Below are 26,989 nucleotides of genomic sequence, written 5' to 3'. Positions count from 1 at the left end.
TTTTTTAACGCTGAAAATTATTTTCAAACTAATATCTTTACATATCTTGATGTTTTTGTCTTTAAAAATGTCAACAATTAACTTTTTTAACAATTTTATATCAATATTTTACTAAAAACATGATTATTAAACTGAATTCCTATCGCTGCACAAAGTAGCCCCATTTGGGGGCTACTTTGTGCAAGGTATGTTTTGACTTATTATTCGTAAATATTACATACAAATAATGCCAATATTGATCAAATTCACTCGTCTGAGTCCAGTTATGAATATAATATCGATACATTTTACTAAAGTTTGAATTAACATAGTTTTTTTACCTGTCAAAGTTCAAAAATTGCGAAATCGTGCACAAAGTAGCCCCGAATGACGGTAATAGGAAATATAATCTTCAAAAACATTTAAAGTTTAATGTAGAAAATAATAGTAATTCCGAGTATTTTCTATTGACACAATAGTTCATTCATGTGATTACAACGGTGTCAAATGAAAGTGTTTCTCTTGAGATACTGCTGCTGTAAATATTTTACAGAATATAATGAAATATGTATTTTATTCAAAAGCTTTCTTTATATGTCTAAAAATTGGATTTTAAGATATTTTAAGTTATTTTCAGTTCAATCTATTTTTAAAAAGTGTAATTGACATTGACTGCAAGCTGAGATTTTTAAATGGAATAGTATTACAATTTATTATCTAATACAATTTAGCCTATAAACTGTATTAAAACAATGAAATAATTTATACAATGTTTAATTTTCTGATTAAAACATATATATATACTTTACTACTACCTACGCTACTTATTTTTTTATTTTTGAATATCATCCTTTTTTTTCACTAAAATGAATAAAATAACACAGTTAACACTAAAATAAAAATTCCATTGCATTTAAAATCAAGTACAACATTACCAGTGGACAACATTAATCCAGTTATAAAAGATTTTAAATCATGTGAGATTGTTTTTAATCCAACATTGAAATATATTGGATTGTTATAACAAAAGTCACTAAGTTCATTCTCTTGGTTGCGGGTGAAGTAAACTTAGTTTTATACTTTATATGAACATGGGAGAAATTAAATCTGTAAAACAAATGGTTCCTGCTTTATACAAACTTGATACAAAATAGAACACACTATAATAGAACACACTCTTTCACAATAATAGAACATCCATTTACTATTTCCTATAATTTAACAAATTTTTTGAGTCTTCGATTCATGTTTTTACATTTCTTAATGCACGCCCTATTATCACCTGGTTGTTGAAATTAGAACCATTTTGTTAATACAGTCCATGTAGAGTATAAACAAAGTTTCATCGACATTTAAACCAGAGCGGTATGCTGGCTTAATTAGAGTTAATTTTAATTATAACCAATCTGTAGAAATGCTTATCATTCATTGGTCTTTACTTAATTTTGACAAATAAAAATTTTATCTTGCTCTATTTTGCTCGAAACATTTTTCGTAACAATACACTAACAGAAATTAAGAGTTTAACAAAAAATATTAAAAATCAACCCAAAAGTTATGATCATATTTTTGTAATAAAAGAATCATAAAATTTTAAAATAATTCCAGAACTTTCTGCAACTAATACAAAGTTATACTAAGAAAAATTATTTCTATGTAATTAAAAAAATTCGTAATTTTGAACACCTAAAAATTTTGAAATGCATATCCTAAAGCTCTAGAGTATAAATGTGAACACTTTCTTAAAACAAGGAACAATTTCATTAAGGAACAAACATCGGAATAAAAATTTTTACGTTTTAAAAAGAATATCAGCCTTAAGTGGTCCTCTCAATTTTTTTCAAAATTTTACATTTTTATTTTTCCTTTTATTTTGGCATGTTTAGTTTCGTAACCTGAAACATTAGAGAACTTAGTTTTAAAATCTATTTTATAGTTATTATGAAAAAATGTGTAAAAATAAGTATAAGAATTATTCAGTACAAGCCAAAATATTAAATTTGTTTGTTTTTCCTCCTATAAATTAACTGTATAAGGAAAAAAACTAGGATTCAAAAAATTTTCAACCTGTTTCATTAGCTTCTATTTATTATAAGGCCTAGTCAATATTTGGCAGGATTCCATGTTGTTGTTTTATTGCCATAGATTAAATATATTTTTATTAATACACTTTTTATTTCACAAAGATCGGAACAAAAATTTTTGCGTTTTAAAAGAAATATCAACCTTAAGGGGTGATCTCAATTTCTTTCAAAATTTTACATTTTTATTTTTCCCGTGCCCCCTTAATTTCGGCACATTCAGTTTCTTAACCTGAAACTTTAGAGAACTTAGTTTAAAAATCTATTTTATTGTTATTATAAGAAATGTGTAAAAATAAATATAAGAATTATTTAGTACAAGCCAAAATTTTAAATTAGCTCGTTTTTCCTCCTATAAATTAACTATATAACGAAAAAAACTAGTATTCAAAAAATTTCCAACCTGCTTCATTAGCTTCTATTTATTATAAGGCCTAGTCAATATTTGGCAGGATTCCATGTTGTTGTTTTAATGCCATAGATTAAATATATTTTTATTAATATTTTTATTTAATATTTAGTCAGGAAAGAAGTTTTTCTCTTGTTTTTATCTTTACTTTAGAAAGCTGAATTATGCATAACAAACCTTATTCAGTACATTACTTTCAGAGCAAGAAAGCTTTCTCAAAAATAATATAATAAAAATATCCTAAATTCTGGCACAAACATTCTGGTTCTGTTATAAAATTACAAATACATGAACGTTACCCTTACATGAATGTAAACCCTTAAAAAAAATTCATGACTTCTAAAAATATTATTTATTATCATCGCAAACGTGAATTAAGAGAAAAACAAAATACTACAATAGTTTGCTCAGTAGTGTATAGAATTTTACATGAAGAAATATGTATCGTCAAAACTATCTGAATATTGCAAAATTTAGCTTGTGTCTGCTCCATAGGAATAAGTTCGGCAATTTTTACCGAAGCGCTTTGGTAATGATTTTGACAAAATTAACAATAACATTTGGTTAGTTTGGCAAAATTTGATAATTTTAAAATGGTGGTGGTTAACGTGGTTTTTATAAGAGGTGATCTCACAGCATAACATAAAAGCCATTTATTCGGCTAAATTTATTTTTCAGTTTTGTATTTTTTCTGGGGGGGAGGAGTAATTTTTTGTGGTTATAAGAACTAAAATTTTTAAAAACATAATTTCTGGTAAACCGTTACCATATGAACGGAAAAATTACCAAATGAAGGGTATAAATACAGTCTATTTTGGTTTTATTATCCTAAATTGGTTCTTTTCTATCCAGAAATGTCATTATCATACAGTAAGCTAATTTTACCTGAAATGTTTTTTCCGGTAACAAAATTTGAACCGACAACTCAAAAAATTTGCAATAAAATATTTATTAAAAGCATAGAATTTACAATGCAATTCTTTGTTAAAACTTTCACAATATAACGACATTAACCAATAAACTATCTACTACACAGAATCTAGAAACAAATTGTCTGATAGTGCTAAAATTTTTACTAGTCTAACATTTGACTCCCCTTTCTCTTCTCACGATTTTTTCACCCTCATATGTCCAATTTGGCTATTTATTCTGCCTTTTCCTTGATGTAGTCGTTCCCTTTTGTTTAATTGTTGAACAATTTGACGAGACTAAGTACTCGAATACTGGATTTCAAAAAGTTTGGATGTTGTTCTATTTGATTTAAAATTATTTTTTATCAAAAAAAAAAAAAAAACGAAGAAAAACGAAGCTTTAATGAGGAAATACAAATCCTTAGTAGATTGAATTGAAATAGTTTTAAATAAAAATTTCATGAAATGACTGAAAACTTTTTCCACTGAACTATCTAAAATTTTTCTTTACTTCACAAATTTTGTTATTGTACTATGATTCAAATGAGAATTAATCTTATGTTTGTTAAAATTAAGAATTTTGCATGTACACTAATTACATTTTTTCTAGAAATTTTGACAAATCTCCTACACTTTAGTAAAGAAATTGAGCTATCCTTTATAAATACGTTTGCGTCTGAATTAACGCAATATTAAGGTATTTAATACTATTAAAATCCAAATTATGAAGTTGTTTCGTAATATCAACTTCAGAATTAATAATTTAATATCTCAATGTTTCTCTTTAAAATCAATTTCTAAAACTCATATACTTGTTTTTCAGTTTAATTCGTTAAGAATATAAGCATTTAACTTATAGGCAGCTTGAATCTGAATAATTTAAAGAAACTTTTATACCAGTTGCTTAACTTCTTATTGTTTGAGCAACGTCTCATTGTCAGTTAGTGGATAAGTTTTTAAACAGTCAGGAAAGATCTATTGCTAATTCCGTATTCAAAACTACTTAAGATTTCTTACGAATTTAGATTGCTTTTAGAGATTAAAGTTATTAATGTAAACAGATTTTAATTTCTATACCTTTTATTCAAGTTTCTACCTCGTTATAGGAAGTAAAGTAAATCCTTAATGAATAATAGCCTTTCGGTATTTATCTTTATAATCCCTACTAAGGATTAAAAATTCTAATAGTGAAGTCAAAAGTCATCACAACATTCTTCTAAATTAGCGTTGAAAATTTTCAGCCGAATTAATTTAATACTTAACGATTCCCTTAACTACAGTGAATTCTAAGGACAGCCAGGAATTTAAAACCATTTAAATCAATTTTATTCAATATGAAAGCTATATTTTCAAATCGCCTTTTATTTAAATTTCTCCAATAAATAACCCCTATTTTGGTAATTTTCAAATGAATAATTATAAAAGTTATTCCATTATAGTTAACATTAATTCGAAATATATATTATAATAACTCATATAAATAATAATTAACAATTTTTTCAAATTAATTTGTTACTGCATATATGTCCAAATATCTACCTGTTTTTAAATCAAAATGTAATTGTAAGTAATATTTATTTCATATTTTAGGTATATTTCTAAGAACATCTTCGTATTTGGGAAACAGGTAAGTTTTTTTCCCTTCATTATAACAATACTTCCAACTTACAAAAATAATTTTAATTTAAATTCACATTTGCGTCTCATTTAAGAAAAGTAAATTATTTATTTGAATAAATATTTTTATAATATCAGAAACATTTTCGTAAAAGAATATATAAACTTAATGTATATAAATGGCAATATATCTAGCCACTGAAAAAGTTTTAGGAACATATTCATGCTCGCGTTTTCAGAAATGGCATTATTCTTTCTAAGTCTAAGAAAAGTGAAATCCTTAACTTTCTTACAACAATTTTAGAAAGTTATTGTGCTTTGCTCAAAAGCTATCTAAGCTGGATAAAACTCCTATTATTGAAGTTTTAATATCACTTGAGTAAATAAGCATATGGCAATATAATAACATTACACTGATTTTGACAAAACAATATCGATACAAAAATATTAAAATTAATTGTCCTTCAAAACAGTCTTTTTTTAATACAGTGCAGGTTTTTATGCCTATTTTATTAAATACGTATAGTTAAAAATTATTTAGAAAAAATACCAACAGAATACATTCTCACATCAGTGTAACTCTTCTTTAAAATTACAGACTCATAAAATATATATTTTTTAAACAGTCTGAAATGTCTCCCAGAGAAATTTGCTAACCCTTTATATTTGTAATTTTTTCCGATGAAAAAATGACAAAATAGCAAAATCTATTAGTCTCTACGTAAATGACAAGAAATACCATTAACAAAAATTTTTTATCAATTTTTAAATTCAAGACATTTGTATTTAGCTTTTTTTCAAACTACACGAAGAAAAACGTATGGTCAAAACTACCAGAATATATTAAAACTAACAGTGTTTCTGGCTCTATTGGGACACCAAAAGCTCGATAATTTTTGGAAAAAAAACTCTTTAGTAAAGATTTTAATAAAATTAACAACAAAATATGGTTTAATAGTACCTGAAAAAATTTGATGAGTGTGGCAAAGTTTGATAATTTTATCACGATACCTTAGAGCATGGTATAGAAACCATTTATTCGGTTGAATACAAATTTCAGTTTTGAATTTCTTACTAAATGTGTAATAATATGAATTATAATTATGAAAATCAGAATTTCCGGTAAAACATTCCATATAAACCAAAAAATTACCAAATGAATGATTTAAATGACGTGTATTTTGTTTTTATTAACTAGAATTACGGTTTGTTTTTTTTCTAAGAATGTCACTATCATACAGTAGAGTAATTTTAAAATTTTTTTTTCTCTCTGTACTATTCTTTATCACATGCATTCCTAGCTTTTAATCACTTGTTTCAAAACGTGCACGGTTTGGTATTATTGATGCATATACATTTATAACAACTAAAGTCTAAGGAAATTTAGACAGAAATGGAGGTAAAAAATTTCTTAAATTCTAAGGAATATCACTACGAATAAAAAATATTATGAGTGCCTAAAAATTGCTCTAGAAAACTGGTGAGTAAAGGAGAAATATTAAGTATAAATTATGTGTGTAAAAATGTGTATATGTAGAATTCTATGCTATCAACAACATGTTTTTTTTTCCTTCTTCTTCTTATGTTTTGATGTAGATCTTGAAAATAAAAACGATTAGAACCGACAGTGTTTTTAAGCACATATTTTCAGTGTAGAAATAAATTTCTTCTTTTTTATTTGCAACAAATGTATATACTTTTTGGAACCTCTATAAGAAAATGAAACATTTATTGATTTTTGTTATATTAACAGTATTTTAGAATAGCAAAAAATTAATCAAAAAATTAAATTGCAGAACGAGAATGATCAAATAATATCCTAACACATATTGTATCTACTCAATGGTTTCCTAAAAATAAATAAATTCACTACTAACTTATAGTACTGCATAATAATGTATGTACTACATTAATATTATATGCACAATATACATTAGTAATCAGCAAGGAAATAACCAGCATACATTGACTATCAGTACGAAAATATTAATTTTTACTGATTTTGGAAGCATCTTACTAAAAATATTGATTAAAATAAATAAGTTATTACCAGTTTTAATTTACTGTTTCAGTAGCATTAAAAATTTCCTAAATATAAGATAATTAACAAGTTTTTATTTCGTTACTGTAAGCAGTTTAACTATTTTAAAGGACACGTATGGGCCGTGTTAGAAAATCAGTAGATAATATGAGTATTTTATTAAAGTTGCTAATATTTATTATCAATTTCTTGAAATTTTAAGTAGTAATAAAGTCACTATAACTTCTGGATTTTAATTATAACTTGAGAATATTTTTAAAAAGGGAGGAAATAAGCGGAAGAAACACATAGAAAAGATAAAATAAGTTATGTTTTTCTTAAAACCTCGAATACTTGAATATGGAACTTAGAATTTTCTATATTTATCAATTTTTATATTATTTCAGATCAGTTAAGTATTAAATAAAATAGGTTCAAAATGGGATTTAAATAAAAATTTGTTTTTGTTACTATCTAGAAATTTAAAAAGGAAGTAATAAGATCTAAAACCAAAAACATGACTTTATTGAATTTGATAATATCTCATAGAAAAAAATCTCTTTAAAAGATTTCAAGACGAAAGTTCATATAGATAATGTCCTTTCACAATTATAACATGTAAGCTCTTAAATGTGCCAAAACACTCCTCTTGTTGAATTAAATAAGAAGATGTTATAGACAATTTGAACCTTAAAATAAAAAGATTTTAAAACAAATTTAAGTTAGAGGAAAAATCTACTTATTAGATTTTGTAAACACTAGATTTTAATCAAAAAGCAAGTTTTAATTTATTTTAAATTATCGCGCGTTAAAACATTAAAGCGGTTTCAAATTTTTTGTTTTCAAAACTTATTTTTAATGGTTTCTTTTCCAAGTCAAATTTCTATATTATTTCTTTTTTTAGCGACACTGTTCCAAAGCAGAAATTTTTTTTTTAAATTGTATTTCATTATCATTATTTCATGCTTTTGAAAAACACGTCTTTTAAGTCTTACTATATTTTGAAGTTAAAGATTTAGTTTCGTCAAAAATATTAACTTTAGTTTTAAAGTAATTTCCCAAGTTAAATGTTGAAAATAATTATAGTTAATTCAAACTAAATTCAGAAAATGTAACATTCTTATTTTGATACACAAGATAATGTAAAAACCAACTTATACCGAATGATTTAAATGATCTTGGACTTTCTTATTTTAAAAATATTAAAAATATCTGTCCAAATTCAAATGTCTAGACGACGTTTTTATTAGTTTATGGCTCTGCTTTTTCCTAACCATAACTAATGGTAAACCAGCGAGTTGGTATCAAAATTGTATAGGGAGGAGAATTATCTTTGTAAAAGAATTATTGATACATATTAAAATAGGAAAAGGTAAAATAGGAACGATAAAGATATAGGAAATAGGAAAAAGTAAAGATATTCTCCCAAATTAAAATATCTAGACGTCGTTTTTATTAATTTAAAGTCCTGTTTTCTTCCTAAAAAAATAAGGAAAATTCAGTAAGTTTACATCAAAATATGCATAAAGAGAAGAATTATCTTAAAATCATTAACATCTACTTAAAAAAAAGTAAAAAGTAAAAGTATATGCCCATATTCAAATGCCTAGATGACGCTTTTCATTTTATAGCATTGTTTTTTTCTCAGCCAAAACTGATAAAAAACATTCAGGTTGGTATTAAAATATGCAATAAGAGGAAAATAATCAAAATCAGTGAAATCATTAAAAAAAAAGAAAAATTAAGAATATCTGCCCAATTTCAAATGTAAAATTAATTTCTAGCACTGTTTTTTTCCCTGCCATAACCAGTGAAACAGTAAATTAGGTATCGAAATATGCATAAAGAGGTGAAAAATCATTGGCATGCATTAAAAAAAGGAAAAAGAGAAAATATCTACCTGAATTCAAATTTCTAGGTGACGTTTTTATTAATTTATAGCTATGGTTTTTTTTCCTATCAAAATATATAACATATTTTGATACCTCTATTAGGTTGGTATCAAAATATGCATTAGGAGGAAAATAATCAAAATTATCCAAATCATTAAAAAAAAAGTAAAAATATGTGCCCAAATTTAAATATCAAGACTACGTTTTTATTAATTTATAGTACTGTTTTATTCCCCTACCAAAACTAATGAAAACCAATAAATTGAGTATCAAAATATTCATAAGAATGAGAATAATCTTTAAAAAAATCCTTGACATTCATTTGAAAAAGAAAAACGTAAAAATATCTGACCAAATTCAAATTTCTAGTTGACGTTTTTATTAATTTATAGCACTGTCTTTTTTCCTGCCAAAACTAATGAAAAACCTTCAGGTTGGAATCAAAGCATATATAAAGATGAGAATAATCTCAAAAAAATCATTGACATCTATCAAAAAAAATAATAAAGATAAAATCTAAAATAAATTCAAATGTTTATTTTTTAAACATTTGTGTATTTGGGCCAATTGTATACTTATTTAACACATCTCTCTTCATTTATTTATTAATACCATTGCGTTTCATTTCAAACTAAAATTACTGGCACGTTAGTGATAATAACAGCTTAGACCGCTTTTTTCTATACGATTTTCTTTATTCTTTATATATTATTTCCTTTATATATTTGTCGCTACTATAAATTTTGACAAAAAAATCGAATCGGATTGATTTTAAAACTTAATACACCATACACGCAATACCAGGTTTAAACATGCTCAACAAAATTTTAATCTCAAACTTATCAACAAATCTTAAGAACCAATTCCTGATGTCAAACGTAAGTAAAATCTTTTCCCATCGTTTCAGGATGTTTCTTCGCATGAAAAGGAAGAATAAAATATATATGTAAAAAAAAGAAAAAACTTCATCTTTTTCTCTAGTTCTTCACTTGAAGGATATTTTTTTAGGGGATTCTGGTGCTAAAGAGTAGTAGCAAAGTAGGTCACAAAATCTCACTCAGAAATTAGAATAGCAGCTGTATCGGAAGGGGGTAAGAACACTATTGATACTTTGACATACATTTTGAGGGATGGGAAAAACACATTTCGGTAAGAATAAACGTTCTACTTATCTCACACTCTCATTCGAAACTTCGTTCAGGTAGGTTTCAATTCGAAGTCAACCTCATTTTTCTCCTCACGTTTACATCATTTTAAACGTTTTTATGGATGATATGATTACTAGTTATTTTCTCAATATGAGTAGTCTGAATCTACGTATAATTATTTACTTTTATTTATTTATTTATTTTTAGTTTTATTTATTTATTATTGGTTTTATTTATTTATAATTATTTTTTATTAACAATTGACTTGGCTTTATTAGTAGTTTTATTTATAATTATAATTACTAATTTTTATTACTATAAACATACATAATATTAATTCATGTTATAATTATAATTAACTTTATTTATAAATAATTTTGATTTTTATTATTAGTTTCGTTTTTTATACGTATTTGCTTGATGCTAAAATAATTATATTCCATTACTATTAAAAACTTAGTATGCTCAATAGCAAAAGCTTTTTCTTCTTTTTTTTTTCTTTTTTTTACGTTTAGTAAATTATGCTCATTTAATAAATTATTATTCTTCTTCCCATTTTCAAGTTCTTTTTTATTAAAAATATTTTAAATAATATACTAACTTATAAATTATTTATTTGCTATTATTAATTCAGTAACATAGATTCTACAGGGCAGTGATAAAAATATTTTTTTAACATTTATTTGAATTTTTTTAAATAAGAGGTAAGATTATGGAAAAATTATTTTAAAGCTAATACTTTGCTTTATAATTTCACTCACTAAGAGTATCGTAGATAATATTTAAACCTGCATATTTTTAACGCTTTTAAAAGTCTAACCAAAGAACAATAAAAGGCGTCTTTTTTTAAATCTAATTTTTTTTTCTTTTTAAATATATTTGACATAAATTTAAGAAGCTTTATGTGCATGTTTGCTTCATTCTGAAAAATACCGTAATATTATAATTTACACAAAAACTATTATTAGTTTGCATGTGACTGATTCTGTGTAAGTATTAAAACATCACGTATAAACTATTTTAATAAAAACTTTATGCATATTTCCATGTTGAATTTACTTGTCTGTTATTGTATATCTGCACACACTGCAACAATTTCAATACTTGAATGCAACACTATCAATTAAATTTGAAGAATTTTCTTATTGTAACAAAAAGGGTTTTTTATGTTTCATATGTTTAATTTCTAGAACAGAAATAAATGAATAAAATCAGGATTAAATAGGAGGAAATTAAAAGCCTATTGTTGAATTGTTAGACGTTTAAAATAATGAACATCATTTGATACATTATTTGATCGCTAAAAAGTGCAACAAAGTTTGAAAACAAATATTTTAAATTTTTTGAGCAATTTTTCATAAATTTTGATTTTTAAAGCAAAAACAACGAAAAATATCCAACATGTAATGTAAATTTCTATCAATTAAAAAATGCTGTGCACATTCTGCTTATATTTGAAATTATAAATATAATGTTATAACTTTTAAAATGTTTCACATTAAGTTTTTTTTCTTTTTATCTGTACTTAATGTTCATGCAAAACAATAAATAAAACTCTAATGGTATCGTTTATTTAATGTGTTACTAGAATGTAAACAATTAAGGTTTACATCTTACAGTAGAAAAAATAATTGCAAAAAATAATAGTTTAAATTATTGCAACAGATTTTTTTTTTAAATTTTTTAAAATTTATATTCTTTTATTACATTTTAATATGAAATTGCAGAGCATAAGGCATGGCTGAAAACCTAATAAATTTTAATTATAGTTCTTTCAGTATAACAAGCATATTCAAATACTTCTAGGTCTGTATTATTTTCAATACGTAAAAAATATATCTAGTCTAGTTAGGGTAGACAACTATATTTAAAACAATGCTAGTTTAAAACAAAGTAGCGATTTCAAAGCGCTCGATAATTTCAACGTTAAAAATAATCCTTTTCTGCTTAAATAGCATTTATTCCCTTCTAATAAGCATTTTTCTAGAAAGAAATCGGTAATTGGAACCTTTAAGAAACATTTTTGCGCAAGTTGCGCTCAGGGCGGGGATGAATAGAAGAGAAATTTAGTAGATCGATGAAAATGAACCAATCAGGGAGCATGATGAAGAAGCGAAAGTGGGAGGGATTTGAAACTGCAGCACACATTTTAGAGCTACGAATGGGAAGACACCCCACCCGTTATGATAGCCACACCTTTCTTCTGATGCATCTTAAGATCTCTCCTGCATCTTGAATAGTAAAGGAGGAGAACATCAATACTATAGAAGAAGCAAAAATTCTATTTTGACTATGTTAATGAGCAGTCAGCTTAGGGCTACTTAATGCTACTTCCCCTTCTTTCTGTTCCGTCCACTACGGTATCATTTGTCTCTGGTTGGCTCCCTTCGAAATTGGTGCACAGAATTTCAATTTCTGTAGTTAGGGCTCAAACTAAATCTCAAAACGAATCAACAAAAGAAGAAATCGAGCGTCGTACAGAAAGCCTAAAATTATAAATCGCAAATCACTTTCTAATGCTTTGCAAAAATCACATCTTCATCCGATACGCCAATCGGAATCGATGCTGAATATTTCAGCAAGCTAGTCAGGAGGACAACAACATAACAGTAATGATCGCTTGAACGCAAATATTCTTTAAAATCTCATAAACAGCAATGAATATAAAATGGGTCGTTGTGTTCTGAGTGAACATTTGTACAACTTCATCGAGTTAAGATCTGCATACAACCCCTTCAAGCATGAACATACAAAATACTGCATAAGACATATAAAATATTGCATTAATGAGCAAGATTAATCTCATTTTTCTGCATTGTGAGTAATTTGTTTGAAAACAACGCACGATTTGCATTTTAATTATGCCTTATCGAGATTAAGGTTTATGCGTTACATTTTGACTTTGTTAAGAACAATGTTTATGCATTAATAAGATATTAATACATTCGTTAAAATTCAATTCATTGTGCACGTTATTGTACTTCTCTCACTTGTTAGGTTCTATTCATTAAATTGACATGAGTTTAAAAACAAGATAAACACGTTTTCTCGTTGCTAATATGGATGCCCTGACTTTATACTAACCCTAAATGAAACATTAGTTTTATTCTAATCAAAATAAAAAATTAATAAAATCGAACAATAAATTCATAGAAAAAATTCAAATTGTAAAATTAAATGAAGGAATAGTAAAATGACAATCTTATTCATTGAGTAAGTTACTGTACTACTTCTCTCACTTGTTAGGTTTAATTCATTAAATTGATATGAATTTAAAGACAAGATAACAAGTTTTCTTGATGCTAATATGAATGCCCTAGCTATATAATATCTGTTACTGGAACATGAGTTTTATTCTGATCAAAATAAACATTGTATTGCTGTAAAAAAAACTAAAATTGAGCAATAAAATAATAATAAAAGGAATTTGAACTGTAGTATTAAATGAAGGAAAAGCAAAATTAAAATCTTATTCATTGTGCATGCTATTGTATTCCTCTAACTTGTTAGGATATATTCGTAATAACAAGCTAAATGTTTAGTTTCATTTTCATTGCAAATGATCGCCTTAACTAAATACTAGACCTTATTGTAATATAAGTCTAATAATTTTTAAAAATAAAAAATTAAAAATATTGCTGTCAAAAAACAGGAAGAAAGCACGAAAAAGCTTATACAATAAAAGAAAAATTAATTACAAGATTAAGTGAAGGAATAGTTAAATTTAATTTTTTTATTGCGCACTCTATTGCAAATCTATCACGTATTAGGCTCTCTTTATTAAAGTGGTATAAGTCGAGTATTATATCAATATGTTGTTTCGGCTTTAATATGAATATCCTAACTAAATAATGCTTCTTACTGTAACATTAGTTTTTAAATTATTGAAAAAATTTATTGATTTTTGAACAACAAATAAAAGGAAAACTGAAAAGGTAAAAATTAATTTGAATAGTAAAGTTGAAAGAAGAAATAGTTAAATTACAATTTCATTCGTCGTACTCGTTAATAGACTTCTCTCATTTATTAGGATCCATTGATTGCACAGACAAACTCTTGAGTAGTTAGGGACTTTAAGACAAGGTTAGAAAAAAAAATTCTATTTTGTTCAAATAAATACGTATTTTTTATTGGATCATGAGTTTTATTCTTTTTAAAATAAAACTAGTAGTACTTTAAAGGAAAATAAGTAAAATATTAAAAATCATATAATTGTCATTTCGATATCGATTTCAATTTACGAACTATTAACCTTTGAAATAAAAAGTTTTATCACATCTTAACAAACACTCAAAACAAATTATTTCTAGACAATCAATAGTATCATAATGTAATAAAAATATTAGCTAAATTATATGAAAATTAATTTATAATAATAAACTAAATTTTTAAGCTTTTGATTTATATTAAGCCTGGGAAAACTTATGGTTATGAATAATTATAATGAGTGATTAAATGGCCATATACAATCGAATAAAAAGAGCTATAAATTCAGCCGATTATACCATTATATGGAAAAAAGAAATATTTGTCGAAACAATTGCAGTATATAAATATTTTGTAGATTTTTAAACTATAATTAGCTCCATAAAATCTGAAGCAAATAAAGTGAAGTGTAATTTCTTATTAAATTACGAAAGGCAATAAGCAAAAGAAATTAAGCAAACCTATCTTTTGAATAGTTTATGCATTGCAATCATTTACTAACCTCATGCTTCAGTGAGGGAATGACAAATTGATTACTATTTTAAAATAATATCAAAGGTTAATTTATTTTTAAAATCAATCATGAACAAATATATTAACACAAAAAACATCGAATAAAGATTCACGTTTTCAAAAGTACTTTTTTTTATCTTTTTTTCAAAAGGGAATCATAAATGTTAAAAATGTAAACCGATTTGATGTCTTCATATGGATTCCACAAGCACATGTCCAGTAAGTTGAAGATAAAAACATGTTGTTATATTATTTTATGTTGTTTTTGCAAAGCATTGCAACTTTTATCAAAATATATAATTCTGTGGTGATTCAGAAAAGTAAATATATTGTTTTAAGGGTACAGCTAAAGGGTGAAGAGTATACAGGGAAATGATACAGCACTCTATTGACAAATTAAAAAAAAAACGCCGTGGATTTAATAAGTCTTTTAAAATGTAGTGAATTTAAAAACTGACTTTCTAAAGTCTATATTTAAATATTTAAAAGGAGAAATAAAAATATGTGAACTTATTTCTTATTTTCTGAGAAATATTTTTTTTAAATTTCAATTCAACATTCGGCGCAAGTGAATAAATAGCATGTAAGTATATTTTAGTTGCACGAATAAGCAAAAAATTAAAAATATTTTATTATTTTATTTGCATATTTCTTAAAATACATTTTAAAAGATTTTTCCACCTCAGAAAATATGCATAAGTTACAAATCTTCACTCACATATTATACTTTTAATTTTAATGCGAATTAGAAAACTACTTTTCAGTTGTCAACTCAAAAACGGACAAAAAATATTTACAATTGTATTCTTGATTATTATGTAAATACTTTTACTAGACATAAAATACTTTTACTAGACAGTGAAAATGGCAAGCCAATCAAAAGTTGTCATCGTGATCGTATACATATTTGAAAAAAATATTTTTAGTCAGATTGAGAAATATTTAAATCCCAGAATTCTCAGAAAATACAAATTTTATTTTCAAAGCTTTTATTACTACTTTCAATTTCTATTATACAGATTTTAGCACAGGTTTAAGATAAAAATTTATAATCGTTCATTTTTATTTGCTTTTAAAATATTTTTTTTTAAATACAAAAATCTAATATGTAAAATTTCAATTTTAATAGTCAATTTTTTTATTTCAAAAGAACCCATTATCAAAATATTCCAGAAATTCTCGATTTTCTGAAATTTTTAGAAATGCTCGATTTTCTGAAATTTTTAGGAATGCTCGATTTTCATTTATTGTTTGGTGATTTATCATAACTTGTAAATTGGTTATTTTAATAAGACCTGGATAAAAACGTTTTCTTTTGTTGCAATAACGTTAATTCGATGATGTAGCATGCATGGAAATTAAACTCTCCGTACATTTCGCAATATAGAATGTATCAAAACTTTAAAGAATTATATAAACCAAATTACAATGGTTAGATGTAAGAAGGTAAAGATTCAGAGTCCAAACAGTACTAGATATGTAGCTTTTTTCTGTATATTGACGAATTTTGGATTGTGTTAAATCTAGCCGTTTCCTAATCTAAATCCGAATCTAAATTCAGTTTTTTTCCCTAATTGAATCTTTTGTAAAATCCCTCTTTTAATGGTAGTTTTTTTTTAATAAAAGGAATATTTTTAGAAGAAATCTCTTTTTTATAACAGTCAATGTTTTTGAGAACTAATAATCTAATTCCAAGGTTAATTTTAAGCTTAATGTTCCTTATTCACAGAAGCTGATAGATAGTTTTCCATTTCATTAAACCTCTTTAAAACAACATTTTTTTCATATTATATATTTATTTATTTTGAATAATGCCATAATCAATTATAATAATATTTAAAATATATTGTTTTTGTTAAAATAATAACTCGATTAATTTTTCTTTAAATAGCTCTAAACTTTGTTTTTGTAAAAAAAAACATAGAAAAAAAATCCTTTGTTCTCTTTGAAATTTTATTTCTTCTACAAGTAAAAACAAATTAAAAATATAGTTGCATTTCATAAGGAAAATAAATAAAAACAAATCTCTTAGTTCTTTGCAGCACTCTGCTATACTAAGTTTTTATAATTGCGAAACAAATTAAAATTTTATTCTAAATGTCAGTTAATGCGGAAAACAATAAGATATACAAAAAATTATGAATTAAATATTTTAATCTGTAAATTTAATATTCATTCATAATATCGACGTATTTCATTCCGGGTATTTTGTCAAAGTGTTAGGAAATATTGATGTTTCAAAATAATTCCTGTGTTAAGATTTATTATCGAAATTCAATTAAATGACAATTCTAAAGTCTAATATATTTTGAAATAACAACTATTGCTGTATCCATGAGTGTTTATTTCATTTTTATTTCAGAACCATAAGATTTTACTGTTTGATGAGCTATAAGTAAATAACCTGCAAATGTATATTTAAAAGGGATGTTTTGAAATAGTTTTGCTAAAAAAAACTTCGCAATAAATTAATCAGATTGATAGAATAAGGAAGTTAATGTAAGAATAGAACAAAAAATGAACATGAACGAAAAATGAATGTAAATATTAATCAACTCAACATAAAAATATTAAGAAAGAAACTTTAATGAGGCTAATTACTAAGCAATAACTAAAATTTTGAATGTTGTTGTGAAATCTATAATATGAAGTAAGCAATATTTAAACTATGGCAAGAAGGAATTTTATCTGACACATTTAATTTTTTTTTTGTATTTTTATTTATTACAGAAATATAAATTTAGGTATAAGACAACTAAATAAAATTCAGTAAGAGCCAAATAATAAGTAGTTCTTTTTGATATTTTAAATACCAAATAAAATAAATAAATTGATATTATTACTACTGGAACAAGAAGAAAAGAATGTTCCGCAAATAATAAAAAAATCCATTTAAACTGAAATTAATTTTTAGAAAACTAATGATTTGTAACGTCATTGATGCATTTTTCACTTCTGGCAGGAAAGTAAGCTGTGCACAATTTTCATAATTGATATTTTCAAAAAGCATTAATAAATAACATTAAGGAAAAAAAAACATGTCCAATTGTTGGAGCGCTTGGATGATAAAAACGTGAACATTATAACTGGGTCTTGTAATTTTTTGTGAATGATGTGGTCAACTGCCTGTCAAGAAGATTATCTTGCCTGATTTCTGCACGGAGAAGAAAATTCTGGTAAAATTACCGTACTGTATGGTAATAACATTTATGGTTAAAAAAAATTTGTTTCTCTTAATCAAACCAAAATGACAGTTCATTTAGTAATTTTTCCGTTGATATGTTAGCGTTTTACGGGAAATTCTAATTTTCAAAATTATAGTTCTTATTATCCCACATTTAGTAAAAAATACATAGCAGAAAAGTAAATTTACCCAAATGAATGGTTTTTACGCCATGCTCTAAGGTATCATGTTAAAATTACCTTATTTTACAATATTTTCCAAACTTAATCGCATATTATAAAAGCATATTTTATTTTTACTTCCACCAATATCATTTCCAAAATACTTCGGTAAAACTTATTAAGCTTTTTGGTGTTTCTAGAGAATCAGAACCACAGTAAGTATTATCATATTCTAATAGTTTCAACCATATTTTTTCTCACAGTGTTAAAATTAAACTTGAAAATGAGAATGTATCAGAATTCTATCCAATGAAACGCTTAAAGAGAGATTTATCAAACAAAATGCAACTTATTCTAAAATGACAATTCTGGAACAAAAACCTCATTAACTCTAATTAAGCAATTTAAAGAACAATGAAACAAGAATTGTTTTAGAACATAACTAAAAAACTGGCAAAATAATGATAAATTACCTCACACAACAAAATCAAATGTATATGAGAATCATGAGTTTCCTGGGTAATATTTACGATATTTTTATATAAATATTTTGAAAGATAGATTAAAAAATGTAGATTGTAATAGAAAGATGTGGGACCTTCGGAATAATATACGACACTTAAAACTTTAAGGCTCACATGAATTGCTTGGGAACAAAACTGAGTCCTTTAAATTAACATGATTGGGTCTGTGATTATTTTGTAACAAATGTATTATACTATTTTTTTTATGACAAATATATTCATTGTGAAAAATGAAATACTCAAATGCATTTAATTAGCTTACTTTTTTATATTAAAATTACTTTTTATTAGTTTTCAAAAATGATTTTGGTAATGATTAAGTAAATAATTCTGATATGGGTTATATTTGAAAAAAGTTGGTGAATATTTAAAATCACTAAAATATTAAATATGCTGAGTCTTACTTAAAATATAAACCATCAAAGTTAGGCAGCAAGTATAAGAAACGTTTTATACTTCATTTATTCAATTTATTTAATTTAAAGGCTGATAAATAAAATAGAAACAACGATTACGATAGCTTTATTTCAATTTCCTTTTAATCGAATCAAAAATAGTAATAAAAGTTTATTTATTTTTTTGTGCAATATTAGCTATGAGTGACGACTAAAATAATTCTAATAAATTGATTTCTTGAATATTATTCCTTTTGTTTTATTTTTAATTTTTCAAAAACAAGTAATAAAGTCAGCAAAGTATTGGCAGATTAATTCTTTTTTCTCACTCAAAATAATAATTAATGCAGCATATTTTTTATAAAACAGTACATTATTTCATTCAGAACTGAAGGAAATATGCTCAAGTCAGCAAAGTCAGTCAGAAATATGCCCATGTCAGTGTATTACATTTAGAATCATTTTTATATCATATATATAGTATCATCATGTCTAATTATGTCTCATATTCATGGTATCATTTTTATAAAGTAATTTTTGAAGTATAATATCACAAATATTATATCCAAGTTTAAAATCTGTATTATTTCATATCATAATTTTAATCTGCATTATTTCTTATCACATTTCAAACTTTTCATTAAAGAGCAATTCATTAGGAGCGTGTTCATAGGCCATAGAAGAACAAAGAAGGCAAATATTTCTACAATTAAAAAATTACAATTTTAAATGTTCTTAACCAATACTTCATTATATAATCAAGCCAAAGAAAATTTACACAATTTAACTTTCAATTAAAAATGTCACTTAATTTTTAAGCCATCAATATTTAAAGCGATATTTTCCAAAAACTGCAAAATTTTAACTCTATTTCTCTTTTTTTTTTTTTTTTTTTTTTCAATTTTATGTTAAGCATTCATATTAGCTACTTTCAACCACGATTTGCAAATTTAATGAGTTATTTTATTGATAAAATTACTTTTTATTTTAAAGTTTTACTGATACATCTCAATAAAAAAAGCAAATTTTTTTAATAAGTAAAAATGGTTGAACTTTATTTGATAATTTCTTAAAAATTTTCTTTATCGTTCAGTATTTAGAAATTCAAATTTTCTAATTTCTAAAGATATTCAAATTGAACTAAGCATGGAATTTAGTAGCATAAAATGAAACTATAAATTTAAAAGCAAAAGAAACTTAAGAGCATCAGCGGAAAGCATAAACTTAAAAGAAAAATAACTTAAAAGCAAAAGATGAAACTGAACTTTTAACAAAACTTTTAAGGATTTTTTTTCGTTCGAGATTTTCCCCCTTTTGTTGTAAATATTTTAAAAAGTCTTATCTGCAATCTAACTACTTCAATATACAGAGCAATAAGCAAAATAGTGAGAACACAATATTTATTTTAGGAAACGATATTTAGTCTAAATACAGCAGTTATGCGAAATTTTATAAAACAAAACTTTTGGAATATTTTGAAAATAATTATCAAAACTTTCAAGTACTTTTTATTTCCATACAAAACCTGCACTAACTACAACAGCAATCAGAAGATCTTTTTTAACCCTTTAGTATAGTAATTGATAGAAGAAAAGAAAAACTCGTTTAGCTTATGAGAAATTTATTTAAACTTTAATACCATTTTTTTTGGTGGTAAGTATATTTACCGCTACCTATTAGGAACTTATTGACTTTAATTTTTCTTTATTTATAAAATAAATTTTACAAATGCTTATAAATTCAGAAGGACTTATACATTTTATAACTTTTATACGTCTTCTTATACTAAATAATGATTGCCAATGTCGCTTAGTTTATAGGATTTCTTAAAATAAAGTTTACGCAACATGCATATTTATTAAAAAGGATGGCTTTTAGCAGTGAAAAATAATTTGTTGCTGCTAAAATTATGTTATAATTATGTTTAAAATTGCTGTTATTAAAAGAAAGAACTCAGCATTTACCTCTAAGTTTACTTTTTACAGTTACTATTACCTTCATCAATATTGATTTGATTTTTAATGTAGCAAAGCTTTGATTATGAACTTTTAATGTGTGATAAAACTTAAGAATCTTAAATTTTTCTAAAGTTGTTACACTACACAATAATACTTTAGCTCCACAGTTAACACAGAAGTGTTCACATAGAGAGGATATATTTTTGAGTTTATTAAATAAAATTTCAAATAATTATTTTAATCAATCTTTAAAAAATGCTTTCCGAAAAATATTTTATCCTAAATATTATAAGCGCATTTAGTTCCTACAATTTTAATATTTTAACTTTCAAATATAATTTAATGGAAATGGAACAATATAAAAATCTTTTTATGTTATGTACTTTCCATTGACCATTGTGTTATTGCTTTCTTTTGACCAAATTTCTATTTACACAACAGCCCATTTTAGATATTTACAAAAAAGTTCTCCTTAAAACTATAAAATTTCAATCACAAAGACCGAATAAAAAAATTTCTTTTCTAGTCTAGAAACTATTCTAGATATTTATTTTCAATAAAGTTTTAAAAGTTTTTTAAATGTATCATAGATTACGTTAGGCAATGGAAATATTATTTTTAATACATCTTTGAAGTATATTTCAAAATATGGCATTTTATTATACTTTTCAGGAGAATAAAAACAAATTTAGACCTTTTTACGTGTCTTATATACAATGACCGAAGCAATGAAAATTGAAAAAAAATGCAAAATTTAATTTAGGTAATAAAAAAATACATAATAGTGATCATAAAAATAAATATATTTTGAAATTATACTTTATTTTTTTAAAGAAAAAAATGTATCTCTTTTGAGAAAATAAAATCAATAATTTTAATTTGATTTTAAAACATCATAAAAAAAGCTAAATATAAACATCACATAAACTACTGACTGAAAAAAATTAGTTACTTTTGGCCAAAAGTACTAATTAGCTTAACATAAGCTTAATTAGCTAAGTAGTTTGATATTAGCTTAACTAAATAAATATGTGCACTGGGTAGTCGCTCGTGAATATGTTGAAAAATAAAGACTTGCTACTATTAACGACTACTTTTTCAGTTATTTGTTATAGAAAAATTGATTTCATTTCATTTAAAAAAATAGTATAGCAATTTATAAAATCTATGTAAAATAATTCAATTTAAAAATTATTAGCTTTCTTTTGTTCGCGTTTTCATTTAAATAGAAGGCATATGAATATTATAATTAAATGTTTCTGGATAAAAAATTCTACCAAAACTTAATTTTTAAACATTACGAGAATTGATTACAAAAAGTGTTTGGCGAATCACCATTATAGATAGATAAAAGTTTTACAGCTTTTTAATTTGAAATTATTATTATTTCCTTTTTAAGTAATATATGTAATAAATAAAAAAAACTGTTTTCTAAGTTTTATCACAGATGGTCCAAAAGTTTCATTACAATCATGTCTATAAATTAATATTATTATTCTTTAATTACTATTATTAATTAAGAATTCTTTAATTAAGAATCTAAGTAATGATTTAAAATGTGTGCTGTATTTATTTACGGACGGAAAATTTCCATTATAGTCATGTCCGAAATTTCAAATTTATTCTTCCTTAATTTATGCTTAAAAAGAAGCTGTTTCAAGAGTTCAAATTCGATTTAGAAAAAAAATTCACTTTTCACCAATTTTATAAGCATTACAGGCTGAAATTTCTATTATTTGTTTCGTATGATCACAGAGCTCGCTTTTATATTCCTTAATCTAATAAATTTAAACAACATGAGGTTGAACAAAATTACAGTGGCCAGCAGTAAATCTTCATAAAAATCATAAATAAAAAGAATAAATCAGCTTCGATATTTTAGACATCAAATATAGTTAGTGTTGTCAAATATACGAAACAAATTCTCAGACTTTGAAAAAAATTATATATTATATATTATTATCACGCACTAAGTATATAGTACACTGTTGTTGTTTCGTGAAATTAATCATAACTGATTGTTAGTCATATAGTTAATAAATAAAATACACGTACTCTAAATATCTGTTTTATGTATAAATTATTGTCAAATAAATTATAATTTTTGAACATTGTTTAATATTTGTGCTATATTTCACATCGGCTCATTTATTTTAATTAAGTTGTAATTTACTTCACAAGTATGCGATATTTCATACATTATTCATTCACTTGTATTAGCTTAGATTGTATTATCTATCAGAAAAGTTGGCACGTAGATTCTAAAGATTAACTGAGAAAAGTTAATTTAGCATCCATGTATTATAAATGTTGTTTCCAGAAAGTAATCATCTTTAGATCCATCACAAACTTTTATGACTTTTCTTAAAACCTATATAACAACCAATTTTGGTTTTAAACACAATGAAATTAACTTCAATAGGATAATAATTACTTTATCCGCATTAATTCTACTTACCCAGCTAAAAAATTCGAAAGTAAAAAATAAATTCCAGCTAAACATTCACTAAAAAAGTACATAAACCTGACATTTAGAGTATTTTCTTTTAACTAGTACATTCTTACAACTAAATATATGCAGAATAATATCTTAATAACTTTAAAAGCAATACTTTCTTAGTAAAATATTATAAACATTTTTAGTATACTTTTTTATACCAACAGGCCATGATGTAATTGGTAAATATATAAAAAATAATTTGTACTAATATTTTTGAATAGATTTTTGAAAAACTTATTTAATGCTGAACCAGATTATCTTGTGATCAGAAATATTCGGCAGCCTTGCTCCATATTCCGGTTGCCACAAATTAACACGATATTGCAGCTATTACACGGAAAAATTTTTAACAGTACGGTGAAAGCGATCTTTCATTGTTCCAAAATATTATCAACTACTTGCTAGTTCCTATAATAAGCTAATTTTATTTAATTGAAAATTATTTAAATCGCAAACAGTTTACTACAATTGAAACTGATACAATACGGTGACAATAAATTAATAAACTACACTTCTCAAGGATCTTTTATTATTTTTTAGGGATTTTAATCTAGCTTAATGTTTATTTTCTATAATCTGGAAAAATTTTCAACAAAAAAAAATTGTTGCTAACACTCTTTGCGATAAACTACTCAGGGGACATAATTGACATTTCTTTACCTTAACTTGCCGAAAATTTTTTATGAAATTATTAAATTAAAGCTGAAAAATTTGTAATTTAAATTTTATAGTTTAAATTTACTATATTATTAGGTTTTTATAACTAAAATATGGCATTAAAAAAGAAGCTTCTAAACCTTCAATAAAATTTGCTCTGGCTTTTAAACTTCTATAAACACCATTTCTAAACTATAAATTATCCATGATACATGAAAAGACAAGTTTCTTTGAATTCTTGCATCTTAAATATCAAATTAATAATTCATGTAGATAAAGTAAAGTAAACTGTTTCTGTATTCATTGTAATTGAAGAAAAAAACACTTTTTCTTCTAGACTGCGGAAAATTTGACTCATTTCTTGACTCTTTAACAATAGAATTCGATTTAGAAACATGTATAATTGCAGTTAAAAAGCAAAATGGGCTGTTAAATATGGATTCTAATTTCTTTATTAAAATTTTGGTTCTTAAGATTTCATTTTTAATTCTTTTTTTTTCGTTTTTTTGTTGTATGGAAACAAAAACAATTATTCAGATGAAGATAATATTCTTGATATTTAATTTTTAAAAATGTATGAAATAAAACAAACATTATTTTATCTCATACAATAATTTCAAAATGCATTTTTGATTTGTTCCTTTATGAATGAAATATATATTCAATAGGACCTTATGTTTATCTTAAAAATTTTTTCATCAAAAAATCATCACTAAATATATTTTTCGATTAGTTACTCAAATAAATACTTAACGATAAATTATACCCTGGTTTATTTTATTTTTTAAAAGAAATTTCGTTTCGTTTTACTTCAGAGAGCAACACAATGACTCTCGGGGAAAAATAACAGCCAATAAACATTTCTTTTTGCGTTAATTCAAAAGTTTTTATAGTAAGCGACATTGTGAACATTAGATATTGTTTTTGTATCATATTATAGTTATAAAGTATTATTAAATGGTGATTGCTTATTCTTTCAAAGACTTCAAACCATAACTGGTTATTGCAGTAACTAAGATGATAATGCAATAGCTTATTGCTTATTTTTAACATTTACTTTTTATGACTGATATCCATGACAAACATATTCAAAATATGAAAGATTTTTTTTTGTTGAATATAAACTTTGTAGAACTTCACTTTTTACAAAAAAGACTTTTTTTAAAAGAAACTTCAACTATGCAACGTTTTAATAATAATTTATGTAAATGGATATGGTAGGGTAAAAACAACACATACGTAACTTAAGCTTTTAAAGCTTGAACTGGTTTAAATATAGACTAAGTTCCAGACTACGATGCATCACGAAAAAATATTTTTTTCCGGTATTCAAAATTTCAAGTCAATAAAATACTGTTATGGTAGATAAAAAATATTTAAGTCTCCCGGAATCAATCAAAATTTTATTTTTTTGGCGAATCTAAAAAGCAATTTTTTTTTTAAATAGCTTCAATATAAAACAAATTTTAACTCTCAATTTTTCAAAGTTTAAAATGAAATTTGAAATAAAAAGTTAGCCATGAAATCTTCGTTTTAATTAACAAATAGGCAACATTTTAATTCTTAACTCAATCTTGGATAGTTTTTGTCTGTAGATTATGCTCAAGATTAAGGTTTTCATGTAGATTTCGGAAAATCTAAATGTTGCATTTTATACGCAATAAAATTATAATACACATAAAAAATAATTGACTATAATAAAATTTTTAGACAAATACATATTTTCACGTAAAAGCTAATCACGTACAAAATCAAAACATGTATCACATTTATCTTTGAACAAAGAATTTCAAATGTGTGATTTTTTTACCGGATTCCGATAAACCTATTTTAATTAATGTTACTAAAAATATTTCGGTGAACTACTGACAACAGTGATAACTTTTTATATACTTCGAATTTGAATTTTAAAAAAAAAATCGCAAGTCATCCCATTTCAGACTACTAAATCGTTAAATGTGAAACAGTACCTTACATTACATGAAGCACGATTTTATTTTTTTATAGTTTTCTTTTCATCATACAGTGATACCTGTCAAGTTGATCACCTTTGTAAGCTGACAGCCTGTATAAGTTGAGCTTTACTGTTAAGAACAGAAATTATCTTTTTCTTAAAAAAAAAAAAGAACAAAAGAAAAGAAAAAACTAAAAGTAAAAGAAAAGGGGGTACCTTTATAACTTGACAGTCTGTCTGCCTTGTTTGTTGACCCCTAAGGTAAGTCAAATTTGGCCCGGAGTGCTATTGATTACAGTTCTAAACTCTTTAAAAGTTGACTGGAAAAAATTTCATGAAATTTCTTTTGCAGTCAACTTTTGCAACTTTTTTATATTAGATATTTAAATTTTCACGTAGTGGTGAAAGGCCTTGAAAACTAACCTAAACCTATTTTTTATAATTTAAAAACGATAGTAATGATAAATTTCTTAATTTCGTGAGTAAACTTTTGTACTAATACTTTAAGAAATTATTCATAGTAAAAAACTGGCAATTTGCATTAAAATATACATATTTGTTTTTTTTTAAACTAATCAGTTTAATATTAAATTTATATTACAAGTTGTATTTCCTTCTTGTAATTCATCTCTTTTTCTATATGAATATTTGTTAAATTTCTTGTCTTTTTTTGATGAATAATTGTTAAATTTCTTGTCTTTTTTAGATGAATAGTTGTTAAATGAAATTTTGAAGACATTTTAAAAAATTTTATTGCACTTACACATATTTTGATAATGTCGGTGGGTTCTTAGTATTTTATTTATTATTTTTCCATGAAATTCGAAATATTTTTTTGTTATCTTCCCACACCGAAATAAAGTTGCCGTTTATTTCAGTG

At 24.7% G+C, this 26,989-nt stretch overlaps 1 long non-coding RNA gene across 1 annotated transcript in view; it reads left to right on the top strand.

The window, feature by feature from the left end:
• LOC139427060 (uncharacterized) overlaps positions 1 to 26,989 on the top strand; it is a 179,220-nt gene that overhangs the window by 124,977 nt on the left and 27,254 nt on the right. The window contains exon 2 of the long non-coding RNA XR_011638215.1: positions 4,971 to 5,007. This is a non-coding gene — a long non-coding RNA (uncharacterized lncRNA). The remainder of the gene's footprint in view (positions 1 to 4,970; positions 5,008 to 26,989) is intronic.

This window comes from Parasteatoda tepidariorum, chromosome X1 (assembly GCF_043381705.1).
Source record: "Parasteatoda tepidariorum isolate YZ-2023 chromosome X1, CAS_Ptep_4.0, whole genome shotgun sequence".
NCBI classification, from domain to species: Eukaryota; Metazoa; Arthropoda; class Arachnida; order Araneae; family Theridiidae; genus Parasteatoda; species Parasteatoda tepidariorum.
This window is presented reverse-complemented; position numbering and strand designations above follow the sequence as displayed.